The sequence below is a fragment of the Neovison vison genome, chromosome 6, assembly GCF_020171115.1.
Source record: "Neovison vison isolate M4711 chromosome 6, ASM_NN_V1, whole genome shotgun sequence".
NCBI lineage: Eukaryota > Metazoa > Chordata > Mammalia > Carnivora > Mustelidae > Neogale > Neogale vison.
In genome coordinates this window covers 137675099-137693141 of record NC_058096.1, presented here as the reverse complement: position 1 = coordinate 137693141, position 18043 = coordinate 137675099, and the positions used below count along the sequence as shown (strand labels likewise).

The 18043-nt window shown below is 36.7% G+C and overlaps 1 protein-coding gene across 2 annotated transcripts in view; it reads left to right on the top strand.

Annotated features, from left to right (window-relative positions):
* Positions 1–18043, top strand: part of ULK4 (unc-51 like kinase 4) — a 672337-nt gene that overhangs the window by 515696 nt on the left and 138598 nt on the right. The window lies entirely within an intron of this gene.

Below are 18043 nucleotides of genomic sequence, written 5' to 3'. Positions count from 1 at the left end.
TATTTTTTTCAGTGTTACAAAACTCATAGTTTATGCACCACATCCATTGCTTCATGTAATCCATGCCCTCCATAATACCTACCACCAGGCTCACCCCACCCCCCCTTCCAAAACCCTCTGTTTCTCAGAGTCCACAGTTTCTCATGGTTTGTCTGACCCTCCGATTTCCCCCAACTCACTTCTCATCTCCATCTCCCAATGTCCTCCATGTCATTCCTTATGCTCCACCAGTAAGTGGAACCATATGATAATTGACTCTCTCTGCTTGACTTATTTCACTCAGCATAATCTTTTCCAGTCCCACCCATGTTGCTACAAAAGTTGGGTATTCATCCTTTCTGATGGAGGCATACTACTCCATTGTATATATGGACCATATCTTTTTTATCCATTTGTCCATTGAAGGGCATCTTGGTTCTTTCCACAGTTTGGTGACTGTGGCCATTGCTGCTATAAACATTGGGGTACAGATGGCCCTTCTTTCCATGACATCTGTATCTTTGGGGTAAATACCCAGTAATGCAATTGCAGGGTCATAGGGTAGCTCTATTTTTAATTTCTTGAGAAATCTCCACACTGTTTTCCAAAGTGGCTGTACCAACTTGCATTCCCACCAACAGTCTAAGAGGGTCCTCCCTTTCTCCACATGCTCTCCAACACTTGTTTACCGTCTTGTTAATTTTGGCCATCTTAACTGGTATAAGGTGGTGGTATTTCAATGTATGTCTTGTATGTCTTCTTCGGTGAAGTGTCTGTTCTTGTCTGTTCATGTTTTTTGACATGATTATCTGTTTTGTGTGTGTTGAGTTTGAGCAGTTCTTTATGAGCTTGGATATCAACCCTTTGTCTGTAGTGTTGTTTGCAAATACCTTCTCCCACTTTGTGGGTTGCCTGTTTGTTTTGTTGTCTATTCCTTTTTGTTGTTTTGTTGTTGTTTGTTCATTTGTTTTTTTATTTTTGAAATTGTATCATATTTATCTTTCTCTGACTTCTTTCACTTAGCATAATACCCTCTAGGTCCATCCATGTTGTCCCAAATGGCAAGAATTAATCCATTTTTATGGCTGAATAATATTCCATTGTGTATACATACCATATCTTCTATTCATCCATTGATGGACACTTAGGTTGTTTCCATATGTTGGGTATTGTAAATAATGCTGCAGTGACCATGGAGGGTGCATATATCCTTTCAAATTAGTGTTTTCATTGTTTTCTGGGGATAAAATTACTGGATTGTATGATATTTCTATTTTTAACTATTGAGGAACTACAATGAAGTTTTCCATAGTGGCTGTACTAATTTATATTTCCACCAATAGTGCACAAGATTTCCCTTTTCTCCATATCCTCACCAAAATGTCTTTCTTATCTGTTTGATACTAGGCATTCTGACTGGTATGAGGGGATATCTCATTGTGGTCTTGATTTTCATTTCCCTGATGATGAGTGATGTTGAGTATCTTTTCCCGTGTCTGTTGGCCATCTATGGGTCCTCTTTGGAAAATATGTCTATTCAGGTCCTCTGCCCATTTTTAAATTGAATTGTTTGGCTTTTTTAATGTTGAGTTGTATTTGTTCTTCATATATTTTTGATATTAACCCTTTGTCAGACACATAATTTCCACATAGCTTCTCCCATTCAGTAGGTTGCCTTTTTGTTTTGATGATGGTTTCATTTGCTGTATAGAGCTTTTTAGTTTGATGTAGTCCTAATAGTTTGGTTTTGGTTTTGTTTTTTAAAGATTTTTTATTGTTTTATTTGACAGAGATCACAAGTAGGCAGAGAGGCAGGCAGAGAGAGAGGGGGAAGCAGGCTCCCTGCTGAGCAGTGAGCCTGATGCTGGGCAGGATCCCAGGACTCTGAGTTCATGACCTGAGCCAAAGGCAGAGGCTTAACCCACTGAGCAACCCAGGCACCCCTGGTTTTGTTTTGTTTCCCTTGCCTGGGGAAACATATTCAAGAAGATACTGCTAAGGCTGATGTCCAAGAGTTTTCTTTTAGTTAAGAGTTTTATGGTTTCAGGTCCACAGTTAGGTCTTTAATCCATTTTAAGTTTATTTTTGTGCCTGGTGTAAGAAAGTGGTCCACTATCATCCTTTTGCATATGACTGTCCAGGTTTCCCACACCATTTATTGACTCTTTTTCCCATTGTATACTCTTGCCTCCTTTGTCATGGACTAATTGACCATATAAGCATGGGTTTATTTCTGGGCTCTCTGTTCTGTTCCATTGGTTTGTGTGTCTGTTCCTGTACTATTGCCATACTCTTTTGATTAATGTAGTTTTGAAATCTGAGAGCATGATGCCTCGCTCTTTGTTCTTCTTTCTCAAGACTCCTTTGGCTTTTAGGGGTTTTATGATTCCATACAAATGTTAAAGTCATTCTAGTTCTGTGAAAAGTACTATTGGTGTTTTGACAGAGACTGCATTGAAACTATAGACCATTTTATATGGTATGGAGATTTAAACAATATTCATTCTTCTAATTCATGAGCATGAAATATCTTTCCATTTTTGTCATCTTCAATTTATTTCATCAGTGTCTTATAGTTTTTAGTGTACAGGTCTTTCACCTTCTTGGTTTTCTGTGTTTTTAATTATAGCCATCCTAGTGTGTGTGAAGTGATATTTCATGGTGGTTTTAATTTGTATTTTCCTGATGATAGGTAATGCGAAGCATCTTTTCTTGTGATTATTGATTTCTATATATTTTTTGGATAAATGTCTATTTTCTTTGCCTTTTTAGCAATTAGATTTTGTGGGGGTTTTTTTGTTACTGAATTGTCAGTTATCCTATTTTGTGTATATATATACAGTTTTACTGAAATATAATTGACATGCCCAAATCCTTTTTTTTTTTTTTTTAAGTAAACTCCATACCCAATGTGGGTCTTGAACTCGGGACTCCAAGATCAATAGTCACATGTTCTACCAAGTGAGCTAGCCAGGCATCCCTATAATCCTTTTATAAAGTTGCTGGATATGGTCTACTAACATTTTGTTGATGATGTTTTCACTCATATTCATAAGGGCTATTGGTTTGTAGGTTTTTTTCTTGGAATGTCTTTGTCTGGTTTTGATATCAGAGTAATACCAACAGCATAGAATGAGTATGGAATTGCTGCTTTTTCTTTAGCTTTCTGGAAGAGTTTGTGTAGACTTGGTTTTACTTCTTCCTTGACTATATAGTAGGATTAGCAAGCAAAAGCAGTTTAGACCTGAAATTTTCTTTATAGGGAAGCCCTTAACCATACATTTATTTCATCTACTGGATAAATCACTATCCAGGTGATCTTTCTTTTTGAGTGGGCCCATTGCCCTGCTTCTCTCTAATACCTTGTCCTGTGAGCTCTAGCTGCTTTGGATTTCTGAGACTTTTAACCCATAATGTCTCCTTAATTTAAGGAATCTGCTACAAGAGTAGAGCTCACCTCACTTGCTTTCCAGCCTTTGGCTATCATTGTCCTGCTTTGCCTAATGCCTAGTGTCTTAAAAGCCATTATGGCATATATTTCTCTGCTGATTTATTATTGTAGGCAGTTGGATATATCTTTTCCCTGTTATTCCAAAGAAGATGGGAGTGGGGGATTTTTATGCCTTCACAGTCTTTTTTTAGTGAGGGGCACTAGAAAACCCCTACAAACACTATGAGATTTGCAACTATCCAAAAATAAGCCACCTTGAAAATCTTGCTTGTGATAAACAGCCTCCCATTATTTGAACAAATGAAACAAAATTAGCTCAAAAATTAGCTCAAAATTAGCTCAAAATAGCTCAAAAATTAGCTCAAAAATTAGCTCAAATGTTAAAATAGAAGCCCGAAGACCTGTGCTACCTCACCAACTACCCACAATGTATAATAATAAAGGATTAAATATATCTTAAAATTTGGGAAGAACAGAGAAGCTGTTAATGCAAAAGAAATTATGTGCAAGTACTAGATGATAGAAAGCAGATGGGACTGAATTGAAATAGTTAAGAAACCTATTACCCAGAATATACATAGGAGAGAACTAACCAGAAGATAGGAACAGATGCAGAAGATCTATAAACTCAGAGTGAGGTGAAAAACTGATAAAGGCCCTAAGGCATTTCCCAGGCTAATTGAAGATTAACATTTAGAACAGGCTACCAATAGACCCCTCCCCTTATCCATTTTGTTCCACTTTTTTCTCCGCATAATAAGTCAAGAACTGTACTCTGAAAAGGATGACCTGTCTATTTGATGTGATTTCTACTATGGGGTCAGGGCCTAGGAATAAGCCTGTGGAATTTGAGAAACTGAAGAACACAGACAAGGGAAACCAGCTGAAGAAACAGATATATACAAATGCAGAAGAAATCCATACCAGCTGCCTATAATAATCTGCCCAATCTTTCACTCATAAAACAGAAAACCAAAGATGGCTAGACATTTGGGAGAGCCTAACTGCAAGAAGCAAAAAAACTAAATTATGGGGAGTTAGAGAGGAGAAGGGAGTTGGGGAAAATTGGAAGGGGAGGTGAATCATGAGAGACTATGGACTCTGAAAAACAATCTGAGGGGTTTGAAGTGGTGGGGTGGTGGGAGGTTGGGGTACCAGGTGGTGGGTATTATAGAGGGCACGGATTGCATGGAGAACTGGGTGTGGTGAAAAAATAATGAATACTGTTATGCTGAAAATAAATAAAATTAATTAACAAAAAAATACTAAACCTGGACCAAACCAAAACAAAAAAAAACGAAAAAACAATGTAAATAAACAGCTGAGTACAGATGGAACAAAATTGATAAGAAGTATTACGGGTTGAATTGTGTCCCCCATAATTAAAGTCCTAACTCCCAGTACCTCAGAATTCTACCTTATTTGGAAATAGTATTGTTCCAGATGTAATTAGTTAAGATGAGGTCATTGTCAAGTACAATGGGCCCCTATCCAATCTGACTGGTGTCCTTATAAGAAGACAACCATATGAAGACAGACACACAAGGGAAATGTCATATGATGACAGAGGCAGAGATTGGAATTATGCAGCTACAAGTGAAGGAATGCCAATGATTGCCAGAAGGTGGCAAAAAGCAAGGGTGGAAGGGGAGGTGAACCATGAGAGACTATGGACTCTGAAAAACAATCTGAGGGGTTTGAAGTGGCGGGGGGGGTGGGAGGTTGGGGTACCAGGTGGTAGGTATTATAGAGGGCACAGATTGCATGGAGCACTGGGTGTGGTGAAAAAATAATGAATACTGTTTTTCTGAAAATAAATAAATTGGAAAAAAAAAAAAAGCAAGGGTGGAATCTGCTATGGGTTTCAGAGGAAACGTGGCCTTTACCTTTGGTTTCAGGTTTCTAACTTCCAGAACTGTCAGACTACAAATTTCTACTTTTTGTGCCACCTGTTTGTGCCATTTTGTTATGGTCTCCTAGGAAACTACTACTGGGAATTAAAGTTCTCTCTCACTTCCATAAAATGAATCTGCAAGTAACCCACAGAAAGGTTTAAAAAATGGGAGGGATTTTGTTAACTGTTTCCTTTGCTGTGCAAAAGCTTTTGATTTTGATGAAATCCCAAAAGTTCATTTTTGCCCTTGCTTCCCTTGCCTTTGGTGATGTTCCTAGGAAGATGTTGCTGCGGCTGAGGTCGAAGAGGTTGCTGCCTGTGTTCTCCTCAAGGATTTTGATGGATTCCTTTCTCACATTGAGGTCCTTAATCCATTTTGAGTCTATTTTTGTGTGTGGTGTAAGGAAATGGTCCAATTTCATTTTTCTGCACATGGCTGTCCAATTTTCCCAACACCATTTATTGAAGAGGCTGTCTTTTTTCCATTGGACATTCTTTCCTGCTTTGTCGAAGATTAGTTGACCATAGAGTTGAGGGTCTATTTCTGGGCTCTCTATTCTGTTCCATTGGTCTATGTGTCTGTTTTTGTGCCAGTACCATGCTGTCTTGATGATGACAGCTTTGTAATAAAGCTTGAAGTCTGGAATTGTGATGCCACCAACTTTGGCTTTCTTTTTCAATATCCCTTTGGCTAGCTGACAGAATGGGAGAAGATATTTGCAAACGACATATCAGATAAAGGACTAGTGTCCAAAATCTATAAAGAACTTAACAAACTCAACACCCAAAGAACAAATAATCCAATCAAGAAATGGGCAGAGGACATGAACAGACGTTTCTGCAAAGAAGACATCCAGATGGCCAACAGACACATGAAAAAGTGCTCCATATCACTCGGCATCAGGGAAATACAAATCAAAACCACAATGAGATATCACCTCACACCAGTCAGAATGGCTAAAATCAACAAGTCAGGAAATGACAGATGCTGGCGAGGATGCGGAGAAAGGGGAACCCTCCTACACTGTTGGTGGGAATGCAAGCTGGTGCAACCCCTCTGGAAAACAGCATGGAGGTTCCTCAAAATGTTGAAAATAGAACTGCCCTATGACCCAGCAATTGCACTACTGGGAATTTACCCTAAAGATACAAACGTAGTGATCCAAAGGGGCATGTGCACCCGAATGTTTATAGCAGCAATGTCCACAATAGCCAAACTATGGAAAGAACCTAGATGTCCATCAACAGATGAATGGATCAAGAAGATGTGGTATATATACACAATGGAATACTATGCAGCCATCAAAAGAAACGAAATCTTGCCATTTGTGACAACATGGATGGAACTAGAGCGTATCATGCTTAGCGAAATAAGTCAAGCGGAGAAAGACAACTATCATATGATCTCCCTGATATGAGGGAGTGGTGATGCAACATGGGGGCCTAAGTGGGTAGGAGAAGAATCCATGAAACAAGATGGGATAGGGAGGGAGACAAACCATAAGTGACTCTTAATCTCACGAAACAAACTGTGGGTTGCTGGGGGGAGGGGGGTTGGGAGAAGGGGGGTAGGGTTATGGACATTGGGGAGGGTATGTGCTTTGGGGTAAATTGGAAGGGGAGATGAACCATGAGAGACTATGGACTCTGAAAAACAATCTGAGGGGTTTGAAGTGGTGGGGGGGGTGGGAGGTTGGGGTACCAGGTGGTGGGTATTATAGAGGGCACAGCTTGCCTGGAGCACTGGGTGTGGTGAAAAAATAATGAATACTGTTTTTCTGAAAATAAATAAATTGGAAAAAAAAATGGGAGGGAAATCAGAATAACAAGAAACAGAGGGAAAATATAGAAGATAAATAATAAAACTGTATATTACACTTAAACCCTAGCATCTTAATATTTACCTTAAAGGTAAATGGTTTAAATGCACCAATTAAAAGACAAAGATAGCTAGAATGGATAATAAAACATGATTCAACAATATGTTGTCTATAAAAAACTCATTTAATACGTTGAAAATAAAGGTCAAAAAGTATGTACTGTGCAAATACTAATTTTAGAAACACAGGACTGGCTTTCTTAATATCAGATAAAGTAGACCTCTGAGCAGGAAAAATTACTAGAGATGGGGATATTGCATGATAATGATAAAGGACAATCCCATTGAGGAGACAACCATTTTAAGTATATGGATAATAAACAACAAGACTACAAAGTACATGAAGCAAAAAATGGTAGTGCTAAAAGGATAAATAGATTCATGACTATAGTGGATTTCAAAACTCCACTCTCCAGCAATTAATAGAACAACTACAAGAAAACCATCAAGAATAAAAAAAATTGAGCAACACAATCAACAGAATATAATTGACATTTATAGGACACCCTACCCAACCACTATAGAATACATATTTTTCCGTTACCCATGGAATAGTCACACATCCTGGGCCATAAAATAAACCTTAACAAATGTAAAATAAAGTAATACAAAATGGATTTTCTAAGCATAATGAAATCATACTGGGAGTCAGTAATTAAAAGACCACAGGAACATATCCAACACTTAAAAAGAAAACACCCATTAAATAATTCATGGGTCAAAAAGGGTGTCACAAGAGACATTTTTTATATGCGTAAAAGTGAATGAAAAAGAAAACATATCAAAATATGTAGAATGCAGCGGCACTTGGGCAGCTCAGTTGGTTAAGCATCCAACTCTTGATTTCTTTTTTTTTTTTAATTTTTATTGCTTTTCAGCGTAACAGTATTAATTATTTTTGCACCACACCCAGTGCTCCATGCAATCCGTGCCCTCCCTAATGCCCACCCCCTGGTTCCCCCAACCTCCCACCCCTTGCCCCTTCAAAACCCTCAGGTTGTTTTTCAGAGTCCATAGTCTCTCATAGTTCACCTCCCCTTCCAATTTCCCTCAATTCCCTTCTCCTCTCCATCTCCCCTTGTCCTCCATGTTGTTTGTTATGCTCCACAAATAAGTGAAACAATATGATAATTGACTCTCTCTGCTTGACTTATTTCACTCAGCATAATCTCTTCCAGTCCTGGGATTGAGCCCCATGTCAGGATCCATGCTCAGGGTGGAGTCTGCTTAAGGGTTCTCTCCTTCTTCTTCTGCCCATCCCCATCTGCTTTCTCTCTAAAATAGATAAATCTTTTAAAAAATATATGTAAAATGCATATTAAATACTACTAAAATAATACTGAGGAAAATTTATAGTAAGAAAAGCTTTCATTAGAAAATCTTAAATCAGTAATCTAAGTTTCCACCTCCAGAAACTAGAAAAGGAACAACATAATGAACCCAGAGCAAACTAAAGGTAGGAAATAATAAAGATAAAACCAGAAATTAGTGAAATTCAAAAAAGAAAAACAATACAGAAAAATCAATGAAACAAAAACCTGACACAACAAAACTGAAAAATCTCTAGCAAGCTAACAAAGATAAAAGAAGACAAAATTACCAATATAAGGAATGAAACAGAAATTGTCAGTATAGGGCGCCTGGGTGGCTCAGTGGGTTAAGCCACTGCCTTCGGCTCAGGTCATGATCCCAGGGTCCTGGGATCGAGTCCCACATCGGGCTCTCTGCTCAGCGGGGAGAGCCCCCCCCGACTGCCTCTCTGTAAAATCTTGTGATCTCTCTCTGTAAAATAAATAATAATAATAAAAAAGAAATTGTCAGTATAGATCCACAATCATTAAAAAGATAACAGTGGACTATTCTGAATAATTTTATGCTTATAAATTCTGTAACTAAAAGAAATGAACATATTGTTTAAAAAGTGCCAAAACTCAGATAAGATAAGCACCTTAATAGTCCTATAATCATTAAAGACATTGAATTTGTAATTTAAAAGTTCATGAAAAGCCATCTCCTGGTCTAGATGATTTCACTGGAGAATTCTATCAAACATTTCAATAGGGTTTAATAACAATTTGAAGGGGAGGTTTTTTAAAAGATTTTATTTATTTATTCGACAGACAAAGATCACAGGTGGCAAAGAGGCCGATGTGGGGCTCGATCCCAGGACACTGGGATCATGACCTGAGCCGAAGGCAGAGGCTTTAACCCACTGAGCCACCCAGGCTCCCCTTAAGGGGAATTTTATGAGGATACTATTACCCTGACATTAAACTAAACAAACAAACAAACAAACAAAACTACAACAAAATATAACCTAAACCTACAATCTCTCTTATAAACTTCGATACAAACATTTTCAACAAAATATTAGCAAATTGGATGCACCAGTGTATAAAAAGACTTAATACTATGACCAAGCAGGATTTATTGCATTTGCAAAGCTTGTTCAGTGTCCAAAAATCCATCGATGCATTCTACCATATAAACAAGTGAAAGAAAAAATATCACATGATCCTATCAAATATTACAGAAAAAGGTATTTGACAAATCCAGCACTCATGATAAAAGTTAACATCAGACTAGAATTAGAGGGGGAAATTCTTCAGTTGATACAGAGCATCTATGCAAAACCTACAGCTAACATCATACTTAATGGTAAAAGACTGAATTTTTTTTCCCTATGATGGAGAACAAAGCAAGTGTGTCTGTCTGCTCCCCCCTCCATTTTTATTTATTGTAGTACTAGAAGTTCTAGCCAGTGCAGTAAGGCAAGAAAAGAAATAAAAGACATACTCTATGAAAGAAAGAGCTAAAGCTATCCCTGTTTGCCTGTGACATAATTGTCTTTGTAAAAAATTCAAAGAGATATACAAAAACACTCTCAGCATTAATATATGAGGTTAGCAAGTTTGCAGGATCCAAGATTACCAAACGAAAATCAGTTGTATTGCTCTCCTGACAGTGAACGTGTGAAAATATTAAAATCACCATTTATAAATTTGCAAAGAAAATTAAGATCTAAGATATAAATATAACAAAATGTTTACAGGATCTATATCCTTGATATTGCAGAATTGTGATAAAAGAAATCAAAGAAGAGAGACCTAAATCGAGAGACGTTGCTGTCCCTGCATTAGAAGACTCAACAGACTAAAAATGTCAGTTTTGACAGTTTCATAGACAATTTTAAGGCAATTCCTATTAAAATTCCAATAAAATTTTTAATAAGTAGACAAACTTATTCTAAAATTTATGTAGAAAAATAATGGGCATTAGTATAGCTAAAATAATTTGAAAAAGAAGGAAGTTGGAGAAAACACTGTACCTGGTGTTAACACTTATGATATAGCTCCAGTAACAAGATGGTGTATTATTGGTGGAGAATAGATATTAAGATCAATGCAACAGAATAGAGGAACTCAGACTCACACAAACATGCCCAACTCATTTTTTTAATGAAGGTGTGAAAATAATTCGGTGGAGAAACCAATTTTTAAGAATGAAGCTGGAGCAATTGTAAATTTGGTGGCAAAAATAAATAAATAGAAGAACCTCTACCTAAACCTCACACTTTATACAAAAATTAATTCATTTAAATGTAAATTTTGAAACTTTTAGGGAAAAAATAGAAAATCTTCAGAACTGAGGACTAGACAAAGAATTTTTTTACTTGATATCAAAAGCACAATCCCAGTAAAATGAAACCACAAATCAGACCTAATAAAAATTAAAATTTTCTTTCTGCAAAGAATGAAATGGATGAAAAGACAAGCTACGAACCAGGAGAATGTTTGCAAGCCACATATCTGAAGAAGAAGCCATATCTAGAATATTTGAAGAACTTTGAAATACCAAAAATAAAGCAAACAAACAATCCAGTTAGCAGAGGTTAGCAAAGGTTAGCAAAGGTCAAAAGACACGAACCGATAAAAAGATACTCACTACCAGTTGCTATTAGGAAAATGCAGATTGAAACCACAATGACACCAAATGCTGATAAAGAGGATGAGAAACTGGATCTCTTAAACATTGCTTCTAGGAATATAAAATCATAAAATGGTACAGCCATTCTTAAAAACAGTTCACTAGTTTCTTAAAAAAACTAAATACAAGCCTCCCATTCAACCCAGTAATGTACTCTTGAACATTTATGTCAATGAGAAATGAAACTTAATGTTCACATAAAAACTTACACAAATGTTCTCTTAGTAGTTTTATTTGGGATAGCTCCAAATTGGGAACAATTCAAATTTCCTTTAAGGAGCAAGTAGTTAAATTGTGGTACATCCATACCATGGGATACAACTTAGTAATAAAAAGAAATGAACTGTTGATACTCAAAAAAACTTGGATGACTCACAAAGAAATTATGTTGAGTGAAGAAAACCATATGTACCACGCACTTTCATTTATGTTACTTACTTGAAATGACAAAATGGCGAACAGGCAAGTGGTTGCTAGGGATTAGAAATGGAGGAGGGAGAGAGTTGGCTTTTGCTATGAAAAAAATCTTTTTGATAGAATTGTTCTTTATCTTAAGGTAGTGGGTGTCACCAAATCCACTCATGATAAAATGGCATAGAACTAAATACATATGTACACACACACACACACACACACACAACATACATGTAAAAGCAGTAGAATCTGACTAAGGTCAATGGATTATATCAATGTTAATTTCCTGGTTGTGCTATTGTACCTTAGTTATGGAAGATGGTTCCATTGGGGAAAATGGGTAAAATAAATATGAGATCTCTCTGTACTGTTTCTTACAAGTGCATATGAACCTACATATATCTCAGAATAAAAGATTAATTCACATGCAAAAGAATGAAGTTGGAACCCTGCTAATACCATATTCAAAATTAACTCAAAGTGGATCAAAGACCTAATGTAAAAGTTAAAATTGTAACATTCTTAGAAGAAAAATAAACATAAGAGCTAAAAGTGTAAAAATTTTTAGAAACAAATCTCAGAACATTGGAGCAGGTGATGCTTTCTTCGGTAGGATACCAAAATCACAAAAAACTTAAAAAAATGAATTAGGATTCATCAAAATAAACTATTTTGTGCTTCAAAGATGACTTTTTAAAAAATACTATTTATTTTTAATTAATATATAATGTATTTTTTCAAGGGTACAGGTCTGTGAATCATCTGTCTTACACAATTCATAGCACTCACCATAGCACATATCCTCCTCAATGTCCATCACCCAGCCACCCTGTCCCTCCCCACACCCCAGCAACCCTCAGTTTGTTTCCTGAGATGAAGTGTCTCTTATGGTTTGTCTCCCTTCCAGGTCCCATCTTTTTTCATTTTTCCTTCCCTTCCCCTCATGACCCCCCACTGGCCTCTCAAATTCCTCATATGAGAGAGATCATATGATAATTGTCTTTTTCTGATTGACTTATTTTGCCTAGCGTAATACCTTCTAGTTCCATCCACGTTGTTGCAAATAGCAAGATTCCAGGGTTTTTTTGATGGCTTCATAATCTTCCATTGTGTGTGTATGTATATTTATGTATGTGTGTGTATATATTAGTTATGTGTATACATACACACATATATATATATATATCACATCTTCCATATCCATTCATCTGTTAATAGACATCTAGGCTATTTCCATAGTTCAGCTATTATAGACATCGCAGCTATAAATATTCAGGTGCATGTGCCCCTTTGGATCACTACATTTATATCTTTAGGGTAAATACCCAGTAGTACGATTGCTGGGTCATAGGGTAGCTCTATTTTCAGCATTTTGAGGAACCTCCTTACTGTTTTCCAGAGTGGTTGCACCAGCTTGCATTCCTACCAACATGTAGGAGGGCTCCCCTTTCTCCGCATCCTCGCCAGCATCTGTTGTTTCCTGACTTGTTAATTTTAGCCATTCTGACTGGTGTGAGGTGGTATCTTGTGGTTTTGACTTGTATTTCCCTGATGCCAAGTGATGTGGAGCACTTTTTCATGTATCTGTTGACCATCTGGATGTCTTCTCTGCAGAATGTCCTCTGCCCATTTCTTGATTGGATTATTTGTTCTTTGGGTGTTGAGTTTGATAAGCTCTTTATAGATTTTGGACACTAGCCCTTTATCTGATATGTCATTTGCAAATATCTTCTCCCATTCTGTCAGTTGTCTTTTGGTTTTGTTAACTGTTTCCTTTGTTGTGAAAAAGCTTTTGATCTTGATAAAAACCCAGTAGTTCATTTTTGCCCTTGCTTCCCTTGCCTTTGGCGATGTTCCTAGGAAGATGTTGCTGCGGCTGAGGTGGAAGAGGTTGCTGCCTGTGTTCTCCTCAGGGAGTCTGATGGATTCCTGTCTCACATTGAGGGCTTTCATCCACTTTCAGTCTAATTTTGTGTGTGGTGTAAGGAAATGGTCCAGTTTCATTCTGCATGTGGCTGTCTAATTTTCCCAACACCATTTGTTCAAGGGACTATCTTTTTTCCATTGGACATTCTTTCCTGCTTTGTCGAAGATTAGTTGATCATAGAGTTGAGGATCTGTTTCTGGGCACTCTCTTCTGTTCCATTGATCTATGTGTCTGTTTTTGTGCCAATACCATACTATCTTGATGATTACAGCTTTGTAATAGAGCTTCAAGTCTGGAATTACAATGCCACCAACTTTAGTTTTCTTTTTCAACATTCCTCTAGCTATTTGGGGTCTTTTCTGGTTCCATATAAATTTTAGGATTATTTGTTCCATTCCTTTGAAAAAATTGATGGTATTTTGATAGGGATTGCAATAAACATGTATATTGCTCTAGGTAGCATATATATTTTCACAATATTTATTCTTCCAATCCATGTGCATGGAACATTTTTCCATTTCTTTATGTCTTCCTCAATTTCTTTCTTGAGTACTTTATAGTTTTCTAAGTACAGATTCTTTGCCTCTTTGGTTAGGTTTATTCCTAGGTATCTTATTGTTTTGTGTACAATTGTAAATGGGATTGACTCCTTAATTTCTCTTTCTTCTGTCTTGCTGTTGGTGTATAGAAATGCAACTGATTTCTGTGCATTGATTTTATATCCTGACACTTTATGAATTCCTGTATGAGTTCTAGCAGATTTGGAGTGGAGTCTTTTGGGTTTTCTACATAAAGTATCATATCATCTGGCAAAGAGTGAGATTTGACTTTTTCGTCAATTTGGATGCCTTTTATTTTTTTTTGTTGCCTGAGTGCCAAGGCTAGGACTTCTAGTACTGTGTTGATTAGCAGTGGTGATAGTGGACGTCCCTGCTGTGCTCCTGACCTTAGCAGAAAAGCTCTTAGTTTTTCTGCATTGAGAATGATATTCATTGTGGTTTTTCATAGATGGCTTTGATGATACTGAGGTATGTACCTCCTATCCCCACAATTTGAAGAGTTTTGATCAAGAAAGGATGCTGTACTTCATCAAATGCTTTTTCAGCATCTATTGAGAATATCACATGGTTCTTGTTCTTTTTTTTAATTAATGTATTGTATCACATTGATTGATTTGCAGATGTTGAACCAACCTTGCAGCCTGGAATAAATCCCATTTCGTTGTGGTGAATAATCCTTTTAATGTACTGTTGTATCCTGTTGGCTAGCATTTTGCATGTTGGTGAGAATTTTTGCATCCAAGTTCATCAGGGATATTGGTCTGTAATTCTCTTTTTTGATGGGTTATTTGTGCGGTTTTGGGATCAAGGTAATGCTGGCCTCATAAAATGAGTTTGGAAGTTTCCCTTCCATTTCTATTTTTTGGAACAGTTTCAGGAGAATGGGAATTAATTCTTTAAATGCTTGGTAGAATTCCCCTGAGAAACTATCTGGCCCTGGGCTCTTCTTTTTTGGGAGATTTTTGATGACTGCTTCAATCTCCTTACTGGTTATGGGTCTGTTTATATTTCTTCCTGGTTCAGTTTTGGTAGTTTATATATCTCTAGGAATGCATCCATTTCTTCCAGATTGTCAAATTTGCTGACGTATAGTTGCTCATAGTATGTTCTTATAATTGTTTGTATTTCTTTGGTGTTGGCCGTGATCTCTCCTCTTTCATTTATGCTTTTCTTTGTTTGGGTCTGTTGTCTTTTGTTTTTGGTAAGTCTTGCCAGGGGTTTATCAATCTTATTAATTCTTTCAAAGAACCAGCTGCTACTTTTGTTGATTTGTTCTGCTGTTCTTTTGGTTTTTATTTCATTGGTTTCTGCTCTGATCTTTATGATTTCTCTTCTCCTGTTAGGTTGGGCTTTCTTTGCTGTTCTTTCTCTAGCTCCTTTAGGGTTAGATTGTATATTTGACACCTTTCTTGTTTCTTGAGAAAGGCTTATATTGCTAAATAGTTTCCTCTCAGGACCACCTTTGCTGTATCCCAAAGAATTTGAACAGATATATATATATTTTTCCAATTTATTTATTTTCAGAAAAACATTATTCATTATTTTTTCACCACACCCAGTATATTTTCATTTTCATTTGTTTCCATGAATTTTTTCAATTCTTCTTTAATTTCCTGGTTGATCCTTTCATTCTTTAGTAGGATGCTCTTTAGCCTCCATGTATTTGAGTACTTTCCAACTTTCCTCTTGCAGTTGAGTTCTAGTTCCAAAGAATTTTGGTCTGAAAATATTCAGGGAATGATCCCAATCTTTTGGTACCGGTTGAGACCTGATATGTGATCTGGGACGTGACCTATTCTGGAGAATGTTCTTGTGCGCTGGAGAAGAATGTGTAGGAATCCTTTGAAACCAATGAAATAAAAACCAAAAGAACAGCAGAACAAATTAACAAAAGAAGGAGCTGGTTCTTTGAAAGAATTAATAAGATTGATAAACCCCTGGCAAGACTTACCAAAAACAAAAGACAACAGACCCAAACAAAGAAAAGCATAAATGAAAGAGGAGAGATCACGGCCAAAATCAAAGAAATACAAACAATTATAAGAACATACTATGAGCAACTATACATCAGCAAATTTGACAATCTGGAAGAAATGGATGCATTCCTACACATCCTTTGGGATGGAATGTTCTGAATATATCTGCGATGTCCATCTGGTCTAGTGTGTCATTTAAAGCCTTTATTTCCTTGTTGATCTTTTGCTTAGATGATCTGTCCATTTCAGTGAGGGGGGGGTGTTAAGGTCCCCTACTATTATTATCTTATTGTCAATGTGTTTCTTTTATTTTGTTATTAAATGGCTTATATAATTGGCTGCTCCCATGTTACAGGCATAGATATTTAAAATTGTTAGATCTTCTTATTGGACAGACCCTTTAAGTGTGATACAGTGTCCTTTCTCATCTCTTATTATAGGTCCTTCAAAGGATACTATCAAGAAAGTTCAAAGACAAACCACAGAATAGGAAAACATTTTTGAAAATCTGCTAAGGGGGGCACCTGGGTGGCTCAGTGGGTTAAAGCCTCTGCCTTCGGCTCAGTCATGATCCCAGGGTCCCGGGAACGAGCCCCACATCAGGCTCTCTGCTCAGCAGGGGGCCTGCTTCCTCCTCTCTCTCTGCCTGCTTGTGATCTCTGTCTGTCAAATAAATAAATAAAATCTTTAAAAAAAATAAAAGAAAAAAAGAAAATCTGCTAAGGGACTTGTTTTTAAAATATATAAAGAATACTAAGTCTTGATCATAAAGTGGCAGATGACCCATTTTAAAAATGGGCAAAGAATCTGAATGGACATTCCTCCAAAGAAGATGTACAAATGGCCAATAAGCAGATGAAAAGCTGCTCCCCATTCTTAGTAATTCTGGAAGTACCAGTGAAAACCATACTGAGTTACCACTCTATACCCACTAGGATGACTATAATTAAACATACAGATAACAGCAAGTGTTGGTGAGGATGTAGAAAAACTGGAACCTTCCTACATTTCTGATGCTAATAGCAACTTTGAAAAACAGACTGGCAGTTCCTCAAAAGGTTAAATGTAGAATTACCATATGACCCAGCAATCACTTTTAAGTGTACACCCAAGAGATATGAAAATCTACATCTGCACAAAAACTTACCCACAAATGTTCACAGCAGTATTATTCATAATAACCAGGAAGTGAAAACAACCCAGATGTTCATCATCTGATGAACATGAATAGATAAATAAGATGTGGTCTATTCATGCAACAGAATGTTAACAATAAAAAGAAATGAAATACTGTTATATGCTAGCAGGGATGAATCCTGAAAACATTATACTAAGTAAAAAGAAGCCAGTCACAAAAGGTCATATTTTGTGTGATTTCATGTTTTGGGTAACGAAAAATATTCTAAAATTGATTGTGGTGATGGTTGCACAACTCTGCATATACTAAAAAATCCCTGCATTGTGCATGTAAAATGACTAAATGGCACAGGAATTACATCTCAAGCTCTTACAAATCTTTTTATTTTTAAATTTTAAGATGCTCTATAGTATGATTATTATTTCATACTATACCTTTTAATACATAACAGAAACATTGCTCTCTGTCCCACAGGTTTAGTCAATAATTCAGAATGTTCCTTTATATCTCCTAGGAAGTAGATTTTTCCTAAACAGTCAGTAGTAAGCAAGAACAGATGAGCCATGCTCCTGAAAACTCAGACTATTTGCATTCCTACAAACGGACACACATGTCCGTATAAATATATTCACATACTAGGAATACATATAAAATATATGCTGGTCCTTTGCTTGTTACAGGCTGTTCTTTACTGTGAATTAAAGAAAGGACCAAAGGACTTCGTTCTGATTTTGTGCTATTAGCCTTGACTTACTGTATGCATTTTGAAAGAGATTGAAAAAAATCCCGAGTTAGTCAATCTCTGTACTCACTCTGACTGACATTCTCCCCATTGGGT